At 38.8% G+C, this 25061-nt stretch overlaps 2 long non-coding RNA genes across 2 annotated transcripts; one reads left to right on the top strand and one right to left on the bottom strand.

The window, feature by feature from the left end:
- The first annotated feature begins 7630 nt into the window (after positions 1-7630).
- Positions 7631-12598, top strand: LOC139130057 (uncharacterized). The gene is made up of 4 exons (XR_011551767.1): positions 7631-7708; positions 10755-10786; positions 11592-11745; positions 12460-12598. It is a non-coding gene; the product is annotated as an uncharacterized lncRNA (long non-coding RNA).
- A 2974-nt stretch (positions 12599-15572) lies between these two features.
- On the bottom strand, positions 15573-21758 carry LOC139130058 (uncharacterized). Its single transcript, XR_011551768.1, has 3 exons — positions 21500-21758; positions 19691-19792; positions 15573-17570 (listed from the first exon to the last, which is right to left on the bottom strand). It is a non-coding gene; the product is annotated as an uncharacterized lncRNA (long non-coding RNA).
- Between the last annotated feature and the right edge of the window lie 3303 nt (positions 21759-25061).

The following is a 25061-nucleotide window of genomic DNA, read 5'->3' on the forward strand; positions in this document are numbered from 1 at the left end:
AAGTCCATAAGTGGTATACCAAAAATGTATCTGACGCACGGATCGGAACTTTAAAATGAACCCCAACAAGTGGTAGATCAGAAAAGAATTGTAGAAGTTTGAGAGTCTGAATATCTGTCCCCGGGGCGCATTCTACCTATTCCCAATAACCGAACGAGTTGCCAGGGCTGTCCAATAGAACGGTCTGCAATCCGTCGATCAATTAGCTAATAACCTACTTGCTCATGCCGTACAATTAAAAGCGGAAAGCGTACCTAGCGACAAACCTTAAAGTTGTAACCTAAACGCAAGTTCTACTGCACAGTTTGATCTTCAGAAAAGTCATATACAAATAAAATTAGGCTCAAATCATAAACTCATTGGACGACGACGATAAATGTCCTTCCTCGCGCAGGAAATTCTTAAATTATCGAGATTTATTTTGAAAGAATAGTACCAAGAAAACGTTGATGAAAGATTCATTATCGGTTTCATACTGACAAAATTAGTGTGACACCGTTTGCAATCAGTTACCGTTTTGTTGAGTTACAAACTTATCTTTGTGGTACTCGAATATCCTTAAGTTTTGTATGCCGTTGAAATATACTGTGGGAATCATAACAACCGGGGGCAATTATAGGTCAAAATACTGAACAAATGAAAAACGGAAATTCATTTACGCTTCATCTTCGTACGTGGATTTTGTCGGAAAAGACAATTAATTGTAGATGATTGAAGGATTAAGAGTTCCGTTGGCGTTTCTAGAATGATCTCAGCAATGCTTGGGACTGAACTATGCATATGAGCGCGCCCTCACACTGGCATTCCAAATGAGTTGTAGGCTTTCGAGCTTTCATCGGGGTCCATGTGTACGTATTATCATGAGTGGGAATCTACGCAGGTGATAAGAAACCAGTCACCGCTATTCCTGTCAACAACTTGCCAAGGTTCTGTCCTGGATTTTCAAAACATACGGCCGTGGGCTTATTATTTTAGAACGTTTTATCTTTGTGTCAGCGTCCAGCTGAAAGTTCCTTTCTATGCTTAGACGCATCGCTCATTAGCCAGTTAAAGACTTGTAAAGGGAAATTCACTCAACTGTGGAAACGCAAGCAGTGCAGTGACATATCGATCACGCTCAGGTCAAGGGTCATCGCCCTTTGAACCGACGGCCCTTGACCTGAGCGCGATCTATACGCCATATAGCCTGCGTGTTCACAACTAGTATCCGTAGAAGTGTAGTAAACATTCATTCAATAAGGTTTGAACAATTTGATTTCTGGGAGACGGTTAGAGGATTGCCAGGACAAAACCTGTTGCTGGGCATTTATAGAAAAAATGAGTATTTTTGTGCCGTGCCCAGTTGGCAGGAAAATATGCTTCAAGGAAGGCCGTGAAAATTCATTTGTTGCCATGTACAAAGAATTTGTTTCTTCTATGATCTCTATAAAGACTTGATAAATTGGTTGATAAATTATCTGCTAAATATAATAGGGCATATGCCATTAATTGAGAAACCTGAGTATCAATGGATGGATGTCTACTAGTATTTCGTTTATTTGCAAGTTGTTCACAGATGATCTACTGCCAATGCTTTCAAACCTAACAAAAACAACTACTTCAGGAAAATGTGAAAAAGCGTGACTCTGTCCCTTTAGCAATTTCCTACAAATGTTTTATGAAACAGTGAATGTCTTGAAATGCTTGGGATGTGAAACTCTTTGAAATGCATTGCATTGAAATGCATTTGAAATGCAGAACATTTCTTTGATATTCTGAAAAACTAAGCTATTCTAAAATCAACACAGCAAATTTTGTTACAACGGACAATTTGAAGTGTCTGAACGTGAACATCTGTAGGAACCAGCAAGGTGAATTTCAAAAGATCCACATAAGCTGTCTCTGTGAAAATTTTCTGACTTCCAATAAAAAATAAAGACAAAAAGTGGTAGGAAATCATCAATGGATAGAGGTTAGGTTTTCCATGATTTGTACACATGAAATAATCAAGAAGTGTCAGGATATGTTTTGTGAGGCCTGCATGATGCACCCACACACAAAACACCAGTCCAGGTCATATCCCAATCGAGCACCTCTATACCATAGTGCCATGATGGATTGATGGAAAATACCAGAGAAGACAGTTGTTCCGCTTGCAGCATTGAAAAGATCAATAATTCCCTTGTGCATTTTCTAAAGCCATGTGCTGTACATCAAGCACGGACATTGACTGAACTAAATGTAACCCTAAACTCATCTTTAAAGGTAGCTTCGAAATAAAGTCAGTGATGTCCCTGTGCAAAGGTATTATATATTTTCACGTCATAAAATGTTAAAAGCAAGTAGCTCTAACGTTTGGTAATTTTTCAGTAATGTTATTCTGTGTCACTATTTGTGTAGTTTGTTGGTTTGCTCTCAATGTTTACATACTAAGTATTACAGCCATCACATGTGCACACTGCATTGTTATAGCGCACAATTAAAGTTTAGTCCGGACTGAGATTTATTTGTACACAATATGAATGTACTTTACATGTATACTGGTTGTGTTCACAAGCTGAATACTGGGCATTTCAATAAACTCTGGAAAGAAATTGTTGTTCATACACTGAACATTTTAAAACTGAAAAAATCAACAATAGTTACAGCTACTGCACACACTTTTTCCCTAAAGATTATGTTCATATGACTTGTTTTTTATTTAACAATTTGCTTTTATTCTACTTGAAAAAGTGTTTCATGGTAACCTTTGGAAAAGAAAATTTTCTGCCATGATGGGAGAAAAAAATGTTGTCATACACATTTCCTCCAGCTATATATGGGTGCATTTGCATGTATATTCATGCTTGTATATGCATGCAAATATACAGAGAGAGAGAGAGAGAGAGAGAGAGAGAGAGAGAGAGAGAGAGAGAGAGAGAGAGAGAGAGAGAGAGAGAGGTCTAATTTATATTTTTATTAGAATAAGTGCATCACTTTTTTGATTTCACCAGTTTTCCTTATGCATATTAAAAAACCATCCACTTGTAGTTAAACCAAGGATAGACCGACCAATCCTTCGCTCAAGATAGCCGTCTGCTGTCAAAGGGAAAGCGAAAATAGAAGCGCCAGGAGATCACGATTCGAGACTAACAATATCTGATAGAGTCTTTCGACCACATTGCAGTCGTATCGGCGATGAATTGTTTTATTTTGCAAGAATAGTACTGAGAAAGCCTTGATGAAAGATATACCATTTGGTTCCATACTAAGGGAGCCGTCATTATTTACGGCCCCGGGAAAGGTGGAGGAATTTCTTCGGACACTCCGAAATTTCGTGTAAACACCCTCCCCCATCTCCCGCCAACCATGGTGAATTTGAGTAACTCCTCTGTAACTCAGAAATTTTGACACACCTTCCCACTTACAAACAAGTTAAATACCAATACATGTATTTGTAAAATTTACAAAAATACATCAATAGTAAGACCTTTCCAATCCCTATGTACCCTGCTAAATTATCATGGGTTATATCATGACGGTTGAAACGGGTGAAATCAACAAATTGAAATTCGAAGTGACAACAAAATACAGATATACAAGCTCGAGATAAAACCAGTATCCGACCATATAGTATAATGTTCAATTTAGATGGGTATTATGAATGATTGAATAACGGCCCTTCTTTCTCTCCATATTTTGAGCAACCTCCTTGAACTTTTCAATTTTTTGAGTGACCCCCTCATATTCCTCTGACCCGAGGTGGTAAATAATGACGGCTGCCTAACAGAAAGAATATGTAAACGTTTGCAACCAGTTACTGTTTTGTTGACCCACAAACTTGTTTGGTACTCGAATTTTCTGGATTTTTGCTTGCCATCGAAATATAAAGTGAAAAATCGGGAGAAACAAGAGGTCAACATATTGAATAAATGTATTTACCCTTCAGCTTCCTGGGTTTTGTTAGAAAAGACAATTGTAGATAATTGAGTGATTAAGAGTTCCGTCAGCGTTTCTAAGATGATCTCTGACATGCTCGGGACTGAACTCTGCATATGAGTGCGCGCTCATACAGGTATTCCAAACGAGTTATGAGCTTTCCTCGGATTCCATGCGCATTCAAATGTGTGGAATCTGCGCAAGAAAGAGGAAAACAGTCACTGCTTTTCATGTCAACAGCTTACCTGCTCGGGTTCTGTCCCGGATTTTCAAAATATACGACAGTGGGCGTAACTCATTACTTTAGAACGTTTTATCTCTGTGTCAGCGTCCAGGTTATTGCAATACTTTTACAAGATGTGTTCATCCCATTTTATGCTTGGACGCATCGCTGATTTTCCAGTTGAAGACTTTTAATGGGAACCAGTCTAGCTGTGTATAAAAAAGGATGCTGTGGCGTATTAATCACGCTCGGGTCAAGGGTCACCACCATAAACTCATGACCCCTGAACATAGGCGGTCGATACGCCATACGTATACCGCCTGCGTATTCACAACTAGTATCGATGGAAGTGTACCCTGTAAGCATTAAGTAAGGGTTGAACAATTAGATTTCTCGGAGACGGCCGGAGGATTGCCAGGAAAACCCGTTGCTGGGCATGCTAGGAAAATTAGTATTTTTGTTCCCAGTGGGCAGGCGAAAATACTTCAAGGAAGGCTGTAGAAATTAATTTGTTGCCATGTACCCAGAGAAAGTTAAACTGCCGCCGGCGTAGGTTGGTTAATTATGGCCAAGCCTTGATATATTTTTGTTGATACATTATCTGCTGAATGTTATATATTATTGCCTGAATACATAAGTTTGTGTGCCCGAGAGCAGGTGACAATTTGCCGACGCGAGGGTAATTTGTCTCCTGCTGCGAAGGCACATAGAGCCATGTACTCAGGCAATAATATTTTTATTACATGCTTTTCACATTAACGCTAATTTAGATTTAGTTACATGTAAGTCATTCTCAAACAATTTACTGTTATCGACCAGCATCAAACAGATTGTAACGACAGTCAAAATAGCAGTGCGCACACTGATATTTTACATCTAGCGTTAAGCTTCTACTTTGACGTCGAAGATTCATCGGACCGGGTAATTATGGAAACAGGTTAGTACATCGCTAACACGGTGCCCTAACTCCCCGGATGGTCCTATTCAAATAAAAGCTTTGGAATGCTTGGGATCTGAAACTCAACATTCAACTTCAAGCACTCTGAAGATCATTTTCTGCAGAATGTTTCTTTGATATTTTGAAAAGCTATAGCTATCCATAAAATCAACACGGCCAATTGTGTCACAAGTACAATATGTAGTACAAAGTACAATATGTAGTATCTGAATGTGAACATCTGTAGGAACCAGCAAGACGCAATGGGCAAATGAAAATAACTCTGACACCATGGGAGACTTTTTTTCAAATATAACTCTTTAATCGAAATAAAAATTCGGTGAAATGATTTTCCCTTTTAAACTTTAACTTCCAAAACTTTACAAAGGGAAATGTTCACTGTAAGCTAGTACTGCTGGGACTTCTAGTACCAAGTGCAGAAGCTGTATGAGTGGATGGGTATGACTATTGGAGCGTGGAGAGCGGTAGTTTTGTGGTTTTTGACACCAGAAACGTTCAGTTTGGTTCACTGTCTGCCTCGATCCCTACTCGTCTTACACTACGTAGACCTAAATCAACGAATTGTACTGGAGTTGTATATGCCGCATTGGTGTCAGCTATGTAATGCTTGCTGTAGTCACCTCTCCTCACCTGCTAGGGTCGATGGAAAATCCCGGCAGAGTTAATATGTAATTTGACATTGACCGTCAGTACGTAGTGCTCTGTCCTTAAAAATAAGAAGAAATAGATATGTAGACTTGCTCCAAGTCTGTGGGCATTTGATACAAACCCAGTGCCTAGTGTCGTACGTTTCAAAGCAGACAGCTTACCTTTTGACAAATCTGAAAGCTGTGACCTAAAGGCAACTTCACTGATCTTACAGTTTGATCTTAAGAAAGTAATACACAGAAGGCTTTAATCATCAAGTCATTGGAAAAAAAGACGATACATTTCCTTTGTTACTCAATGAAATTCATAAATTATCAATCGTAATTGAACCTCTATCGAAGGGGTCGGAAGATATCAGCTGTCAGCTGTTGCTTTGAGCTCTGGAGCGCTGTCCATATACTATTAATTAAATTAGAAATAAAACAGTTTCCGTCAAGTAACAAAGTTTCAAGGTATCTGCATGCAAGATAAGTGTCACTGCAAGCATCAAAGTCAGTAAAATCGGAATGACAACAGTGTAATGTTTTATTCTCACAATTTGTTCGAAATTGTTTTGGATTTTCAGTCTCACTTATGTTTGAACCATGGGCGACTGTCCACACAAAGCTCACCCGGCAGATAAAGTCCTCGAGTGTCCCTATTCAATACACTGCATTAACTGGGCGTTCTGATCGAGCTATGTAATAAATTAATAGGTCATGTTGACATGGTGTTGTGGCCATAACACACATACACACCACTCACACACACACATATACATACACACACCACCCACACACGTGTGTTTGTTTATGCATTATATATGGAGAGAGAGAGAGAGAGAGAGAGAGAGAGAGAGAGAGAGAGAGAGAGAGAGAGAGAGAGAGAGAGAGAGATGTGCCTATAATTTTTGAAGAGAATGAGTGCATTATTTTTTTCTTCCACCACTATTCTTTTATTCGCTTGGAATAACCTTTCCCCCTTTGTAATTTTGTTCTAGCCAAGGATAGACCGACCGCCTGATGTCGAAGTGATAGAGAAAATAGGAGCGCCAGGAGATCAAGTGACGATTCAAGGCCAACAACTTGCACCTATAACGTTTCAACCATTTTTTCAGTATTCAGTATGGAATTGGCTTATTTTGGAAGAATTGTATACCACGAAACCTTGATGAAAGATTGAGTTTCATACTAAAAGAGGTAGTGTGACACTCTTTGCAAAAAGTTACTGTTTTGTTGAGTCACAAACTTGTGTGGTACTCGAATATTCTGGATTTTTGCATGCCATTCAAATATACTGAAAAATCATAAAAACAGGGGCATTTATAGGTCAAAATACTGAACAATGAAAAACGAAAATTCATTTACGCTTCAGCTTCGCACATGGATTTTGTCTGAGAAGACAAGGGCTAAGGTTCCGTTAGCGTTTTTAGATTGATCCCTGCCATGCTTGGGACTGAATTCTGCATATTAGTGCGCCATCATACAGGCATTCCAAACGGGTTGTAAGCTTTCAAGCCTTCATCGGGGTCCATGCGTACGTATTATCATGGGTGACTCTGCGCAGGAGATAAGAAAACAGTCACTGCTATTCCTGTTAACAAAGTACTGTCCTCGATTTTCAAAACATATGGCAGTGGGCTTTGTTCATTATTTTAGAACATTTCATCTGTGTGTCAGCTTGGACACATCGCTCATGAGCCAGTTAAAGACTGAAAGGGAAATTCACTCAGCTGTGGAAATCCAAGCGCAGGCGGTAGAAGTTGCAACTGAAAAATGACCTGAGGGCAGTGCTGCCCTCAGGGCAGCTCAAAGCCGAGTAAACATGTGCACAACAATCAATGACGTCACAAATTATTTGAAAATTGTACCCATCCGCGTAAGCGCGGCAAGAACCCAAGCACGCTGCAGAGAGCGTACCCGTACCCGTACCCGACCCTGCACTGTGACAGAACGATCTTGAAATAGCGTGCTGGTGTTATTTCAAATGACTGAAGTGTGAAGGTAAATCAAATTTCCCGAGACAAGTTTAAAATACATAATATATCAACAAGTTTGCCATGATCACACGGTCAACTTGCAAAACGTAGTTGATATTGCATGGTGGTATTACTTCGTAATACATCTATGGTCGATGGTCTATGGTTAGTATGGTCAGTATCGTGCATTAAACCTGATCGCGGATAGCAGCAATCTTTGAAGCGGCGGTCGCTAGCAAGGCTTGATGACTTTGTACACGACTTGGTACGCTTTGTACGCAGTAGGGTCTTGTAAGAAGTCATGTTGGCGAGCGACCGCCGCTACATTTGCCTAATCATTGCAGCTTGGTCGCAGAGTGCCCTGATGGAAATAGCATCATAATCAAGCGTCTCCCAGTGAGTGCAGACAAACAATTAAAACTTTTCACATTTCAGAAATTGCATATTCTTTGACCTCCATAGTGAATATCTACCAATATGCCCCGAAAGCAGCGATATATCTGTGCTGCCCTCAGGGCAGACATACATTTGCTATGCTATTACCAATCTGCCCTGAAGGTAGCAATATATCAGAGCTGCCTTCAGGGCAGACATATATTTCCTATCCTTACAGCATCGCACAGTATCCTTACAGCATTGGATATGTGTATATCTACCAATGTGCCCTGAGGCTGAGGGCAACAATATTTCAGAGCTGCCCTCAGGGCAGACAAACATTTCCTATCCTTACAGCATTGCATAGTGTATATCTACCAATCTGCTCCGAGGGCAGCAATATTTCAGAACTGCCCTTAGGGCAGACATACATTCCCTATGTTATGAATCTGCCCCAAGGGCAGCAATATATCATAGCTGCCCTCAGGGCAGACATATATTTCCTATCCTTGCAGCATTGCATAGTACATATGTAGCAATCTGCCCTGCAGGCAGCAATATTTCAGAGCTGCCCGTAGGGCAGACATACATTTCCTATGCTATCTATCAATCTGCCCTGAGGGCAGCAATATTTCAGAGCTGCCCTCAGGGCAAACATATATTTCCTATCCTTACAGCATCCCACATTGGATATGTGTATATCTACCAATGTGCCCTGAGGGCAACAATATTTCAGAGCTGCCCTTAGGGCAGACATACATTCCCTATGTTATGAATCTGCCCCAAGGGCAGCAATATATCATAGCTGCCCTCAGGGCAGACATATATTTCCTATCCTTGCAGCATTGCATAGTACATATGTAGCAATCTGCCCTGCAGGCAGCAATATTTCAGAGCTGCCCGTAGGGCAGACATACATTTCCTATGCTATCTATCAATCTGCCCTGAGGGCAGCAATATTTCAGAGCTGCCCTCAGGGCAAACATATATTTCCTATCCTTACAGCATCCCACATTGGATATGTGTATATCTACCAATGTGCCCTGAGGGCAACAATATTTCAGAGCTGCCCTTAGGGCAGACATACATTCCCTATGTTATGAATCTGCCCCATGGGCAGCAATATATCATAGCTGCCCTCAGGGCAGACAAACATTTCCTATCCTTACAGCATTGCATAGTGTACATCTACCAATCTGCTCCGAGGGCAGCAATATTTCAGAACTGCCCTTAGGGCAGACATACATTCCCTATGTTATGAATCTGCCCCATGGGCAGCAATATATCATAGCTGCCCTCAGGGCAGACATACATTTCCTATCCTTGCAGCATTGCATAGTACATATCTAGCAATCTGCCCTGCAGGCAGCAATATTTCAGAGCTGCCCGTAGGGCAGACCTACATTTCCTATGCTATCTATCAATCTGCCCTGAGGGAAGCAATATTTCAGAGCCGCCCTCAGGGCAAACATACATTTCCTATCCTTACAGCATTGCATAGTGTATATCTACCAATCTGCTCCGAGGGCAGCAATATATCAGAGCTGCCCTCAGGGCAGACATGTATTTATTATCCTTGCAGCATTGCACAGTATCCTTACAGCATTGGATAAGTGTATATCTACCAATCTGCCCTGAGAGCAGCAATAATCAGAGCTGCCCTTGGGGCAGACATAGATTCTCTATGCTATTTACAATCTGCCCCGAGGGCAGCAATATATCAGAGCTGCCCTCAGGGAAGACATATATTTATTATCCTTGCAGCATTGCACAGTATCCTTACAGCATTGGATAAGTGTAAATCTACCAATCGCCCTGTGAGCAGCAATAATCAGAGCTGCCCTTTGGGCAGACATAGATTCTCTTTGCTATTTACAATCTGCCCTGAGGGCAGCAATATATCAGAGCTGCCCTCAGGGCAGACATATACATTCCCTATGCTATCTATCAATCTGCCTCAAGGGCAGCAATATATCATAGCTGCCCTCAGGGCAGACATGTATTTTCTATCCTGACAGCATTGTTTAGTGTATCTCTACCAATCTGCCCTGAGGGCAACAATGTTTCAGAGCTGTCCTCAGGGCAGACATACATTTTCCATCCTTATAGCATTGCATAGTGTATATCTACCAAACTGCCCTTTGGGCAGTAATATGTATGAGCTGCCCTCAGGGCAGATATACATTTCCTGACCTTACAGCATTGCACAGTGTATATTAGAGCTGCCCTATGGGTAGACATACATTTCTTATCCTATCTACCAATCTGCCCTGAGGGCAGCAATATATCAGAGCTGCCCTCAGGGCAGACATACATTTCGTATCTTTCAGCTTTGGACATGTGTATATATATTGCACTAATCTGCCCTGAGGGCAGCAATATATCAGAGCTGCCCTCAGGGCAGACATACATTCCTAAGCTATTTACCAATCTGCCCTGAGGGCAGCCATATATTTCCTATCCTTACAGCATTGCATAGTGTATATGTACCATCTACCCTGAGGCAGTTCTCAGGGCAGATCTCGACATTTCCTATCCTTACAGCATTCCATAGTGTATTTCTACCAATCTCCCATGAGGGAAGCAATATCTTAAAACAAGAATAAAGTTGTGTATTATGTGAGTTGTTGTTTGTCATTACATTTATCATATTGCGTACATTTTTTAAGAATGATATGTTTGTAAATCTTTTCCAGATCAACTATATACAGCAAAATGACCCTGAAAGGTAAGTTTTTTCCCAGCCTGATGAATATTCCACTCCCTTAGCTGTGCTGTGACACATACACATATCTTAATATCAAAATTTCTTGCAGTGAAAGCTTTTTGAAAAAAAACAGTTCTTCAGTTGCTTTAATATAAATTTTACACATTCCTATATATAATTCAGATTAGCTGTGATGAAGTGTGCATATCTTCTGTTACTGATATTAAATTATTATGGACAGCAAAACCACGAGGTGTTTACGCGGGAACTCAAACGTGATCATGGACTTAAATACTTGACCTTTGGTGGTGGTCTGGTGCTTGCAAAATAACTATAAATACAGCCAAATTTTACAATTTATAGTCTTTTTACAAATCATTACTTAGCATAAACTTTCATCTAATTAACTTTAAATTTTCATCATGTCACCATAAAATTGTAGATACTTTGTATCTCCATGTTTATAATTTTGTGGTTGGTATTGTCAATGACCTTTGAGGAAGTTTATTATTGCAATAGGAAGTTTCAAAGGAAACTAATGAATTAATCAAGTTTAGAAAAATTTACATGTAGCTCAGAGTTCAACGACAATTTGATAATAAGCATACCGGTATATCAAACAGTATTTGTGCCACTGTAAGCAGCAGCTCCAAAGATAGTTTCTGTACTTCTATACTTCAAATCTTTTGAATATACAATATGAGTGGGTAAAAGTTTGGAGGGGAGAACCATACATTTGCCTTGTAGCTTCAGAATTGCCAGGAGTCGAGACCCTATCCATCCTTGTGATCATCCACTTGTAATAAGAAAATTTGATTTTTAACAGGGAGACCCTTGCTGAGCTATCTTCAAGGCTAAAGGGAGCATACCATGAGGCAGATTTGGTCACACATGGAAAGACCACTCCAATGATTGTCACAGTCTCAAAATTATTGTCCAAAGTTGCAGATTGTGAAAGGAGGGTGTGTCTCGATGTCCTGGTAAGTGTTAGTTCACATATGATGTATTTATAACAATAAGTACAATAGTTTGTTTTGCTGTGTGTAAATTCCTGTACTGAGCATGGTATACTGCTTCCTATACATCGAATTGGAATGTGATTGGCGCAGTGGTTTCCGAGATATGCAATGTTTACAATTTTACAAAATTCAAAATGGCCGCCATGTCACGTGACTCCAGTGAAAATATGGTATTCCACAGTAAATGCCACTCATCTCTACACTCATTTACTTATTGGTCTGTAGTTGGCCTTGTATGCTTTGTATCCACCTCTGTAAATCAAAAGATGCACAACACCGTTTGGCTATCTAAAATCAAACAATTGTTCTTGCCTAGAGCTAAAAGCAGATAGTATCAGTACAAGTGGTTGAGGGTTAATTAAATTGAGCCATGCATCCCTCCTTTTTATGGAGAGGAGGATGTACTTCAGCCAAATGGTATCAAAGGCTGTATTACGCTACACCTCTATGGCAAATGACACCCTGATCAATGTGTTCCATGCCAATACAAAGTACATCATGTATTTTGAGCATTTGTATGTCACTTGTATATCCTTTGTGAATCAGAAAATAAGCAAGTTTTTCTCATTTTTAAGTGTGTATCAGTGCTTGGTATAGTCACAGCAATACATTTTTTGAAAACATAAAAACTACAGTTAAAACTGACTAATTGTTACCACACTTTTTATTTTTTAGACTTCCAAGAAAGAGAAAACTGGCTGAATGGCATCATCAGACCAAGATCATCATAAAATTTTGCCTGGCTTTGTAGACTTCTCCAACAGGTGTTTTAGTACTGTTATGCTAATAAAACAGTTAATGAATTGACTTGAAATATCAGTGTATTTGTTTTAAATAATGTGGTCATGCCAAGTAATGTCCACATATGAGTGTTCTATTTATGATTTATTTCAGAAGTTACATTTGGGTTTATTATCATTTCTTGAAATGATTATATACCCAAATGTAACTTCGAAATAAATCATAAATTGGACTTTCATTCAAAATCATAATACATAGAAAACTAGAACAGATAAGAACTGAATATACTCGTTTGGTTTAGAACAGCCAACTACATAATTGCTACAATTAACAAGCGACCTAGCGGCCGATATAGCTCCGCTGTGTTTTATAGAGAACAACTATTTTGACACATGTTGATGAAGGAGGTGGAAATCTTTGATAGCTAAATGCAGTGGCCAGAAAAAAAGTGGCAAAAATAACTGCAAAAATACACAATTGAAGATTTCATCATACTTTGAATATATCACAGCGGATCATCCCTCAGAACATGTCAACCAAAGCTATCTGATGAGTAGTTTTTGGCAACAATTGCCCCCAAAAATAAAAATTGCAGATTTCATCATAATTTCAAAAGATCAAATTTAGTTCATCTATAGAATTCTGTATACCAAATTTCAAAGCTATCAGACGAGTACTTTTTGAGAAACACATATTTTGACCAAAAATGGCTAAAATTGCCCCAAAATACAAAATTACAGATTTCATCAGAAATTCAATATATATTACTTAGCTCATCTGTAGAAACCTGTATACCAAATTTCAAAGCTTTCAGACCAGTACTTTTTGAGAAACACATTTTTTGACCAAAAATGGAAAAAATTGCCCAAAAAATTCAAAATTGCAGATTTCATCATAATTTCAATAAAATTCATTAAGGTGATCTGTAGGAACGTGTATACGAAATTGCAAAGCTATCAGATGAGTACTTTTGGAAATACACATTTTTTGACCAAAAATGGAAAAAATTGCCCCAAAAATACAAAATTACAAATTTCGTGAGAAATTCAATATATATTACTTAGTTCACCTATTGAAACCTGTATACCGAATCCAAAACTATCAGACCAGTACTTTTTGAGAAATACATTTTTTGACCAAAATGGCAAAAATTGCCTTAAAAATGCAAATTTGCATATTTCTGCACAATTTGAAGAAATCTGAAATAGATCATCCCTAGGGACATATGTACCAAATATCAAAGCTATCTGACTGGTAATTTTGAAGAAGATTTTTAAAGATTTTTTTACCAAAAATGACAAAAATTGCCTTACAAATACAAATATGCCAATTTCACCACGATTTGAACAAATCTGACTGAAGTCACCCTAAGTAAACTGCATATCAAATTTCAAAGCAATCGAACAAGCGATTTCAGAGAAGATTTTTTTACCAAAAACACCAAAAAATGCCCCCAAAATACAAATTTCACCAAAATTTGAACAAACTTAAGTGAGGTCATCCCAAGTGAACTGCATATAGAATTTCAAAGCAATTGGACTTGCGGTTTCAGAGGAGAAGGCAATTGTTGACGGACGACGACGCCGACGACGACGGAAAATCAACCTATTTGATAAGCTCCGCGTCGCTGACAGCGGAGCTAAAAATGTGAGTTTGAAACTTTGATAACTTTATTAACATGCAAGCCACACCTATTGAAAACTTATCAGTTCTTGTAATTTAGTTGAAATCCGTTCAACCTTCCTTCAGATATTGTGTATACAAAGACATTCACACTGCTAAACCATTAGCTTACCTTAACACACCACAGTACTACAAATTTCCCATGATTCATTCTGATTTGCACCATCAGAGATTCCCAAGTCAAGCTAAACTACCGATACAAATTTTGGAAACTGGCAGAGACTTCTTTTCAATTACCATTTCTGATTATTTTAAAAAGCAGGCATTATTGAGAGAGGCGATCCTAACCTTTTAAATTTTTCAAGCAATACAGAAGAGTTGGAAGTAAAACTGATAATTGAAGCACCTGTTAAGTCAACAAAAAGATATTTTTTTTCTATTGACAATACAAAGGAAATTTACGTTTTAACTGTAAACAGAAATTGGCCACCTCAGTTGGTTATCTGCTCGTTTCCTCTGATCCAAAGTGTGACACCCGCAGTAAGCTTACATTCATACTGTGATTTCTATGACTTTGATTTTGACACTCAATGTAATTCCTAAATGTACTTTTCCTAGATAAAAATTGATAACAGTTTTTAAAATGGCAACCTTTGATGGTACAAATCAGGAAGAATTATGGGTAAAATATTTTACTGTGCACACGTAAGCCAACTTTCAAAATTAACTTTTTTGTCTAGTGGTCCATGTTGACCACCATATTGAAATTTTGGTGGTCGTTAGCAAAATACCTGTGCACAAAAAAACTAACAAAATTTGTATACTAAAGACAACTCTTCATGTCAACTTGAACATTTTGCAGTACCCTGTGTAATAATAATTTATGAGAACAAATTTACCTGATATAGCTGTGACATCTTTTAAACACTCATTGCTTTTAGCTTTATTATGTGTATAAAAAGAATTTGTTACAGGCAAATATATATTTTAAATTTCTAGATGGTTGGATGCTCCTAGTTATCACACTTTCTATAGGCGTTTCTGTAATATTTTCAAAACCAAGAAGCTTTAACTTATGAAGCAATTTGTTGAACAGGTGTTTGATTCAAAGATGATATTCAACCAAAATACAAAATGACTGAAATTTTAAAATCTAGGTGGTCTCACATTGACAACAGAAAATCAAAACTGATCAATATCAGAAAAGCGGCAGTCATTTGACCCATGACCACTGTTATTTCAAGAGTCATAAATTGAAAACATCCCAAAACACTCAAGTGTTTTGAAGTGCATAAGAACACCATAATACATTGTTGTTGTTCTAAGAGTGAACAAAATCTGTACAGGGATGTTTGGGTTTTAATTCAAATACATAAAAATTTGGAAGAAAAATGGCAGCCGTGTCTCAGAATTTTTAAATAACTCATAGTTTTTTATACAAAAGGGGTGAAAGTGACTACCCTGTCTTGTAGAATAAATGACTTTTATTTTTAGCATTATTATTCACTGTACAAAAACTAAATGGAATTTAAAAATTCTTAGAGTTTTATACCCTAAGATACCCCATTACCTATATTTATTCAACGTGTGGTGTTTCCCTAGAAAAAGTTGACAGCATCTGTGATCTTGGAGTTGAAGTTTCTTCCAATATGTCTTGGGACTAGCATATCAATATATCTGTTACAAAAGCAAACAGCATGCTGGGACTGATTAAACGTACATGTGGCCACACCTGTTCCACTAAAATGAAACTCCAACTATTTATCCCTAGCCAGTAGTATTCTCGATTATGAACTCATCAAAGGTTACAGCTACTGTCACTTTAATACCAACATTGCTAATTTTGCACATTTCTAAGCCAAACAATTGGCAATAAGGGGAAGAAAAACAAGCAATCTAGCAGCCGATATACCTTGAGAGAATAACTATATTTGACACAAGTGTTGATAAAGAAGGCTGGAATCTTTGATAGTTCATTTCAGTGGCCAGACATGATTGGCAATAATAGCTGCAAAAATACACAATTGAAGATTTCATCATAATTTGAACATATCACATTAAGATCATCCCTAAGAACATGTCAACCAAAGCTATCAGACGAGCAGTTCTTTGAGCATCAAATTGTTTTTACCAAATATGGCACAAATTGCCAAAAACAAAACAAAATCGCAGATTTTATCATAATTTCAATATATCACATTAAAATATCCCCTTTGAACCTGTATAGCAATTATCATAGCTATTAATGAGCAGTTTATGAGAAACGCATTTTTTTGACCAAAATGGCAAAAATTGCCCCAAAAAGTACAAAATTAGATTTCATCATGATTTTAATATATCACATTTTGTTCATCTGTAGGAACCCTTATACTAAATTCTAAAGCTATTAGATGAGCAATTTTTGAGAAACACATTTTTTGACCAAAAATGACAAAAATTGCACAAAAATACATAATTGCAGATTTCATCATAATTTCAATATATCACATTCAGTTCATCTGTAGGAACCTGTGTACCAAATATCACAGCTGTCAGATAAGTGGTTTTTGTGAAACAAATTTTTTGACCAAAAATGACAAAAATTGCCTTGAAAATAAAAATTTGCATATTTCTGCACAATTTGAACAAACCTGAAGTAGAACATCCCTTGGGACCTATGTACCAAGTATCAAAGCTAATGTGACCTGTACTTTTGAAGATTTTTAAAGATTTTTTGACTCAAAATGACAAAAATTACAAATATGCAAATTTCACCACAATTTGAATAAACTTAAGTGAGGTCACCCCAAGTGGACTGCAAAAAGTTTGTTTTTCATCCTCTCGCATCTCAATACAGATCAATTTGTCTTTTATTTGTCTTTACTTCATATTCTCTGTCTCCATCCTGAGATGTGCATCTGACTGGTCTTTTAGAATTTCCACAAGAAAAGTTATAGCTATGATCAGCTGAGTTTCTCTTTCTTTTCTTCTTGTTAATATTTTTCCTATATGGATGTAGCAGTTTTATGAGCTTAACCTAACTTTTCACTTTAAATGTTGAAAAAGCTTCATTGTGAGCTTTTTCCAACAAACTGTTCAATGTAGGACTATCCACAAAATCCTCACTCAAACTCCAATCAAACAAATCCCTGATCATATCTGTTTAAGTCAGCTGAAGCGGCTTCTCATCACTACATGTTGGTGGTTGTTGACACACTTCATCAGCTGTACATACAGCATACATGGGCTCACTGTATGTGTTTATGCAGGTCAATGTTAGTATACACAAACACTTTTCATCAGATGGCACATCCCAAATACCATCTGCAGTGGTCATCTTCACACGCTTGTCAAACCCCAATTCAAGCATTCTTTGTGCACCATCCTCGCCGCTCTTATTAACTTTAGATAGTCTGCCAGCCTGCTGCAACCCCTCAAGGTAACTAAAAAATAAAGCAAAGACATTGATGAATATTTGGCCCCACTCTCTTGGTGAATGCATTGTTATCGTACATTTACAAGATTTGTGCAGACTACACTGGTACCTAATATGATGTCAGCAAATTTCAGCAATTTGGTTTCATGTCAAAAAATAGAAAATGCCTGGAAAAGAAGTTAATAACTAGGCTTGTTTGTAAAACTATCATCTACAAACACATTAGTTTCACATCACGTGAATCTTTTTTTAAAGTATTATATGAAGAATTAACAATCTGATTCTATGATCAACTAACAGCATAATTTCTTGTATTCAAACAAGCCTTTGCTTTGTTGCTAAGTATGTCCTGTACCCTCTAGTGTCTAAAGGACAGGATGGATACTGCGATACAAGCAAAGTTCAAGTGCACAATAATCTAGCCAGAGAGAAAACAAGATGGAGCGGGGGCAGTACAGTGTTTTTAAGAATTATATGCACATATGCAAACTTTTCAAGGAATACAAGTTTGTGACATGATTAAAGCATATAATTTCAGTGAATGTGCAGTGACAAATAAGAGCTGGGACAGATATGAGGACAATGCAGTTCAATGAATCATAGATTATTCAGCATTGAAACACAGTCTCTCTACCACCAGTCTGGAAACGTGCCTGGTTTCTTTGTGACAAAGAATATGGAAAAACAAGTGATGAACACCTTTCTTTTTGTGTCAGAAAGTTGAGACAAATAGTCATGCATATTATTAAGAACCTATTTGCATCTCACAGAGACAAATTACACATTTTCCTGCAGACATTTTGAAATCTACATTACTGAATTATTTTGATTCAAAATGGAACTACAGTATACTGTGAACTTAACTACATCAATTTTTGATGCAAAGAAACACCAGATTGCAAGAAAAGGAGAGCATAATTGTGACAGCAAATCATATCACACCTTTAACAATACCTGTTTCCAGACGAGTGATAGAGAGACTGTGACAGAAAATAGATACTGTTGAGAGCAAAATATTTTGCGTCAGATCTGAAAAAAATAAGCGTTTTTAGCATCAAACTTTTGTTGAACATGTCATATATGCTGTAATACCACAAACCCTGAATACACACAGACCAGAATTGTGGAAACGTATCCCTGCAATGCCTGATTACTGTGGCTTCAAATTATACTCAATTTGCTTAGAAAACTTTGCTGTAGAAAACCAGTTGAGACACATTTCACAAGTGGTACGTGTGACGTCACACAGTACGGAAACCTTACACATATTTATGAGCACATGTAAAACCCATGGAATTCACAGATGTCAAAGGGGAAGGACGCCCAGCAATTCTGTGTTCATCAAGACAAAATCTATGAAAAACTGGAGCGAAATCTGTCTTCGTTATTCACTTTCACAATGTAGTGATAATGCGATGGTGTCTTTTTAATAGACCCTGGTTACAAGTGGAAGTGATGTAACACACTAGTGCCTTCAGTTTGTAATACCCACTGCACTGAGGCTTATAGGGCTTCCCCAGCAGCTGACTATTGTAATTACTAGGCCCTTACGTCACTTCTACCTATAACCAAAGAATTCTAAAAGGGCCCACTGCGCTATCAATAATTGCAAGGGAATAAAAAAGACTGATCACCACTTTTTCTTAGATTATTTTATTGATGAACACCAGATCACTGGGTAACCTTTCCCGTAACCTAAGTGACGACCAATGTTCATGGCCACTTGTACCACCAGGCTGTTACCTGTGGTGGGACAATACTATCATTAAGAACCTAACATGGCTTATATTTCCATTTGACTTAAGCCGGGTATTAAACTTAATAACTTTGGCTAAACGAGATAACAAGATACATGGCTGTATGTAAATGGGTTTTGATCTATAGATAAAAGTTGGAACTGGGTGAAAAAAAATGAAGAATATTGATAAGAAAGTGTTACACTCCTAAGAAATATAGAGTCTAAATAAATTTACAAATCAAGAAGACAACAGAGAAACAAATAGCTGTAACTTCACAAGAACTTTGTCAATTTGTTAAGGTCTGTGCATGCATAGACAGTAGAGGGGGAAGACTATACTGTCTATGGTCTGTGGTAATAGTATCCATGTACATAACATTTGAGCTTACCTATAGTAGATTTTAACTTTAGCAGAAATCAATTTCAAGGGATCATCAATTCTCCTATTTGCAATTCCCTTCAAAAACTGATACTTCATGGAACCTAAAAATCTGTAAAACAAAGCAACAACTTAAATATCAATTCATTTCGTCAAGCATATACATTATAGAAAGTTCATGAAAACAATATGTTCACTTTGATCAAACTGGCAAAATTGGACTAGCTGACATAAAAAAACACAGCCTGAACTTTCTTCAGGTCATTTTCTCAAACATCTTTGGGAGAATTTTATGCTTTGAAGTACAACATAAATGTACGGTATATTGCTGCCCTCAGGGCAGATTGGTAGATAGGATGAGAAATGTATGTCTGCCCTAAGGGCAGCTCTGATATATTGCTGCCCTCATGGCAGATTGGTAAATACACTGTGAAATGCTGTAAGAATAGAAATATGTCTGCCCTGAGGGCAGCTCTGATATATTGCTACCCTTAGGGCAGATTGGTAGATAGGATAGAAATGTATGGTTGCCCTGAGGGCGGCTGTGATAAATTGCTGCCCTCAGGGCAGATTGGTAGATAGCATAGGGAATGTATACATGTCTGCCCCAAGGGCAGCTCTGATAAATTGCTGCCCTTAGGGCAGATTGGTAGATATACATATATCAAATGCTGTAAGGTTAGGAAATGTATTTTTGCCCTGAGGGCAGCTCTGATATATTGCTGCCTGCAGGGCAGATTGGCAGATAGGATAAGAAATGTATGTCTGCCCTGATGGCAGGTCTGCTAAATTGTTGCCCTCAGGGCAGATCGGCAGATAGCATAGGGAATGTACACATGTCTGCCCTGAGAGCAGCTCTGATAAATTGTTGCCCTTAGGGTAGATTGGTAGATATAGCATTGAGAATGTTTAAGTCTGCCCAAAGGGCAGGTCTGATATATTGCTGCCCTCAGGGCAGATTGGTAGATAGCATAGAGAATGTATAAGTCTGCCCAAAGGGCAGCTCTGATATATTGCTGCCCTCAGGGCAGATTGGTAGATAGCATAGAGAATGTATAAGTCTGCCCAAAGGGCAGCTCTGATATATTGCTGCCCTCAGGGCAAATTGGTAGATAGCATAGAGAATGTATAAGTCTGCCCAAAGGGCAGCTTTGATATATTGCTGCCCTCAGGGCAGATTGGTAGACAGCATAGAGAATGTATATGTCTGCCCCAAGGGCAGCTCTGATACATTGCTGCCCTCAGGGCACATTGGTAGATATACACTATGCAATGCTGTAATGATAGGAAATATATATGTTTGCCCTCAGGGCAGCTCTGAAATATTGGTGCCCTTAGGGCAGATTGGTAGACTATGCAATGCTGTAAGGATAGGAAATATGTCTGCCCTGAGGGCAGCTCTGATATATTACTGCCCTTGGGGCAGATTGGTAGATACTAGACACTACACAATGCTATGAGGATGGAAAATGTATATCTGCCCTGAGGGCAGAGCAGATATATCGCTGCTCTCTGGCAGAGTGGTAGATTTTTACTATGGACGTAGGCGAATATACATCATGCAATGTTGGAAAAGTTTTAATTGTTTGTTTGCACTCACATGGAGGCGCTTGTATGATGCCATTTGCATCAGGGCACTCAGCTAATGTAGCGACCGCTAGCGACCGCCGCAACAATGATTGTGCACAGCTATCCACGATCAGACTGAGTAACACCACCTTGCATTTATACTACGTTAATTTGCAAGTTGACCGTGTGATCATGGCAAACGTGTTGCTATATTATGTATTTTCAACTTGTCTTGGGAAATTTGACTTACCTTTACGCTTCATCCTTTTGAAATAAAACACCAGCAAGCTAAAGATCGTTCTGACACAGTGCGGGGTAAGGTACGACTACAGGTATGCTCTCTGCAGCGTGCAACGGCACTTCCATGACTTGCCGCGCTCACGCGTACGGGGACTATTTTTCAAGTAAGTTGTGACGTCATTGAATGTTGTGCAGATGTTGGAGCTGCCCTGAGGGCAGCGCTGCCCTCAGGTCATTTTTCAGTTGCAACTTCTACCGCCTGCAAATGCAAGCAGTGCAGTGGCATATCGATCACGCTTAGGTCAAGGGTCATCGCCACAGAACCGATGGCCGCTGACCTGAGCTCGGTCAATTCTTTCAGTGAGGATTGAACCGTTTTATTAAAGGGAAGCCGTTGAAGGATTGCCAATAAGCCTGCTGCTGGCCCCTTTTTTCGGAAAATAACTATTATTGTGCCAAGTGAGCAGAAAAGGCTTCGAGGAAAGCTGAAAAATTTCAATTGTATATACCAATGTACCCGTGTACCTAGAGGCAGTAGACTGTCTCGAACTGCCACTTAGGGCCGTTAATTATGGCTGATCCTTGATACATTCATGACGTTCAGACAGGATAAAATTAAAACGTTTCGTTGACACTATTTGTGATTTGCAAACACAGGGATTAATAGTTAGATTCTGCTTGTGTCCACACTTTCATAATTAAGTCTTTGTTTTGGTGTTTAAGCCGGTCTCATGCACCCTCTAAAATTCAAAGGATATGACAAAGAGTACCGCATTGTAACAAGATGGCTGACACATTCATTACGTTCAGACAGAAAAAAAACTTGAAAGGTTTCTGTGACACTGTTTGTGATTTGCAAACATAGGGATTAATAGTTACATTCCGCTTGTGTCCACACTTGCAAAATTAAGTCTTTGTTTTGGTGTTTAAGCCGGCCTCATGCACACTCTAAAATTCAACAGATATGACAAAGAGTACCACATTGTACCAAGATGGCTGACACGAACGATGTGGTGCCATGGAGGTAAGACATGGTTTTACTGTCGCTCTGCCTGTTGCTGTCAACAACTTCTTTGTACTTACGTTTCAGTGCCTTCATCTTGCGATTGCGGTGGCACTGATCACCTTTTGTAGAGCCCTTTAGGCAATTTCTCTTTTTTTGTAAAGGAGGCTGTCTCTACAGTTTCGGTTAGGCATTCTCTGAATACCTTTTGCAAAAAGTTACTGTTTTGTTGAGTCACAAACTTGTGTGGAACTCGAATGTTCTGGATTTTTGCATGCCATTCAAATATATACTGTGAAGATCATAAAAACAGGGGCATTTATAGGTCAAAATACTGAACAAATGAAAAACGAAAATTCATTTACGCTTCAGCTTCGCACATGGATTTTGTCTGAGAAGACAAGGGCTAAGGTTTCGTTAGCGTTTTTAGTGTAATCTCTGCCATGCTTGGAACTGAATTCTGCATATGAGTGCGCCCTCATACGGGCATTTCGAACGGGTTGTAAGCTTTCAAGCTTCCATCGGGGTCAATACGTAAGTATTATCATGGGTGGACTCTGTGCAGGAGATAAGAAAACAGTCACTGCTATTCATGTCAACAACGTACCTGCCAAGGTTCTGTCCTCGATTTTCAAAACATATGGCAGTGGGCTTTGTTCATTATTTTAGAACATTTCATCTGTGTGTCAGCTTGGACACATCGCTCATGAGCCAGTTAAAGACTGAAAGGGAAATTCACTCAGCTGTGGAAATGCAAGCAGTGCAGTAGCATATTGATCACGCTTAGGTCAAGGGTCATCGCCACAGAACCGATGGCCGCTGACCTGAGCTCGGTCAATTCTTTCAGTGAGGATTGAACCGTTTGATTAAGGGAAGCCGTTGGAGGATTGCCAATAAACCTGCTGCTGGCCATTTTTTTTCGGAAAATAACTATTATTGTGCCAAGTGAGCAGAAAAGGCTTCGGGGAAAGCTGAAAAATTTCACTCGTATATACCCATGTACCATGTACTCGTGTACCCAGAGGCTGTAGACTGTCTCGAACTGCCACTTAGGGCCGTTAAACATGGCTGATCCTTGATACATTCATCACGTTCAGACAGGGAAAAAATTGAAAAGTTTCTGTGACACTATTTGTGATTTGCAAACACAAGGATTAATAGTTTGATTCCGCTTGTGTCCACACGCGCAAAATTAAGTCTTTGTTTTGGTGTTTAAGCCGGCCTCATGCACTCTCTCAAATTCAAAAGATATGACAAAGAGTACCACATTGTAACAAGATGGCTGACATGAACAATGTGGTACCATGGTGGTAAGACATGGTTTTACTGTCGCTCCGCCTGTTGCTGTCAACAACTTCTTTGTACTTACGTTTCAGTACCTTCATCTTGCGATTGCGGTGGCACTGATCACTTTTTGTAGAGCCCTTTCGGCAATTTCTCTTTTTGTAAAGGAGCCTGTCTCTACAGGTTCGGTTAGGCATTCTCTGTATACTTTCGTCCGCCCAGACTGAGCGAAGCAGACTGATCTCATCGTCAGATCAATTATAGCCACGAGATGTAGTGCTCTGTTCATTCGGCAGCCATAATGAAAGGGAATTCAATTGAATGTTTGTTGTTGTTACTTATATGTTACAAAGACCTGTCGAGTGGACGTTTAAGACGGTTCTGAAGCGGCTGTGTACGTCCACACAGCAAGTTGCCGAGAGAGTTAATCCCTACACCGGTTCAGGTCTGGTCACCTTAACTGTCTCAGATTGAAACGTTTCAGAACCACTAGGCAGCGTCCACACGTAACTTTTTAAGACAGTATTGGACCAGAGCCGTTTCAGAGGCGTTTCAATGGCTTGTGTATAAACGGCACTAGTATTGTTTGATAAACTATCTGCTGAATAGGGTATATCACTTTATGCCATGAATTGAGAAACCTGAGTATCCATGGATGTGTACTAGTATTCTGTTTACTTGCCAGTTGTTCACAAACGAACTACTGCCAATGCTTTCAAACTTAAAAAAGCTAACTACTTCAGGAAAAATGTTGGAAAGGTGTGACTCTGTCCTTTAACAATTTGCTACAAACGTTTTGTAAAGAGCAACTGTCTTGGAATGCTTGGTATATGAATCTCAACATTCAAACTTCAAGCACTCAGAAAAGCTTTTTCTGCAGAATATTGTTTTGATATTCTGTAAAGCTAAGCTATATCCTAAAATAAACAAGGCCAATTTCGTCACAACTTACAATCTGTATATCGAACATGATCAAGAAGTATCAGGATCTATTTTGGGAAGGCCCGAATGATGCTCCCACACAGTGAACACCAGTCCTGGTCATTTTTAAATTTAGCGTCGCTTTACCGTGGTATATTCCGTGATGGATTGATGAAAAAATACAAGAGACGGCAGTGGCTAGTTTGCAGCATTTTAAAGACCAGTCACCCCCCCCCCCTCTCGTGCATTTTCTAAAGCAATGTGCTTTACATCAAACAGGAAATTGAGTACTTAACTAGATGTATCTCTGATATCATCTTGGAAGGTTGCATAACTTTGAAACAAAGTCGGTGATGTACATGTG

Source organism: Ptychodera flava, chromosome 3, assembly GCF_041260155.1.
Source record: "Ptychodera flava strain L36383 chromosome 3, AS_Pfla_20210202, whole genome shotgun sequence".
Classification (NCBI taxonomy): Eukaryota; Metazoa; Hemichordata; class Enteropneusta; family Ptychoderidae; genus Ptychodera; species Ptychodera flava.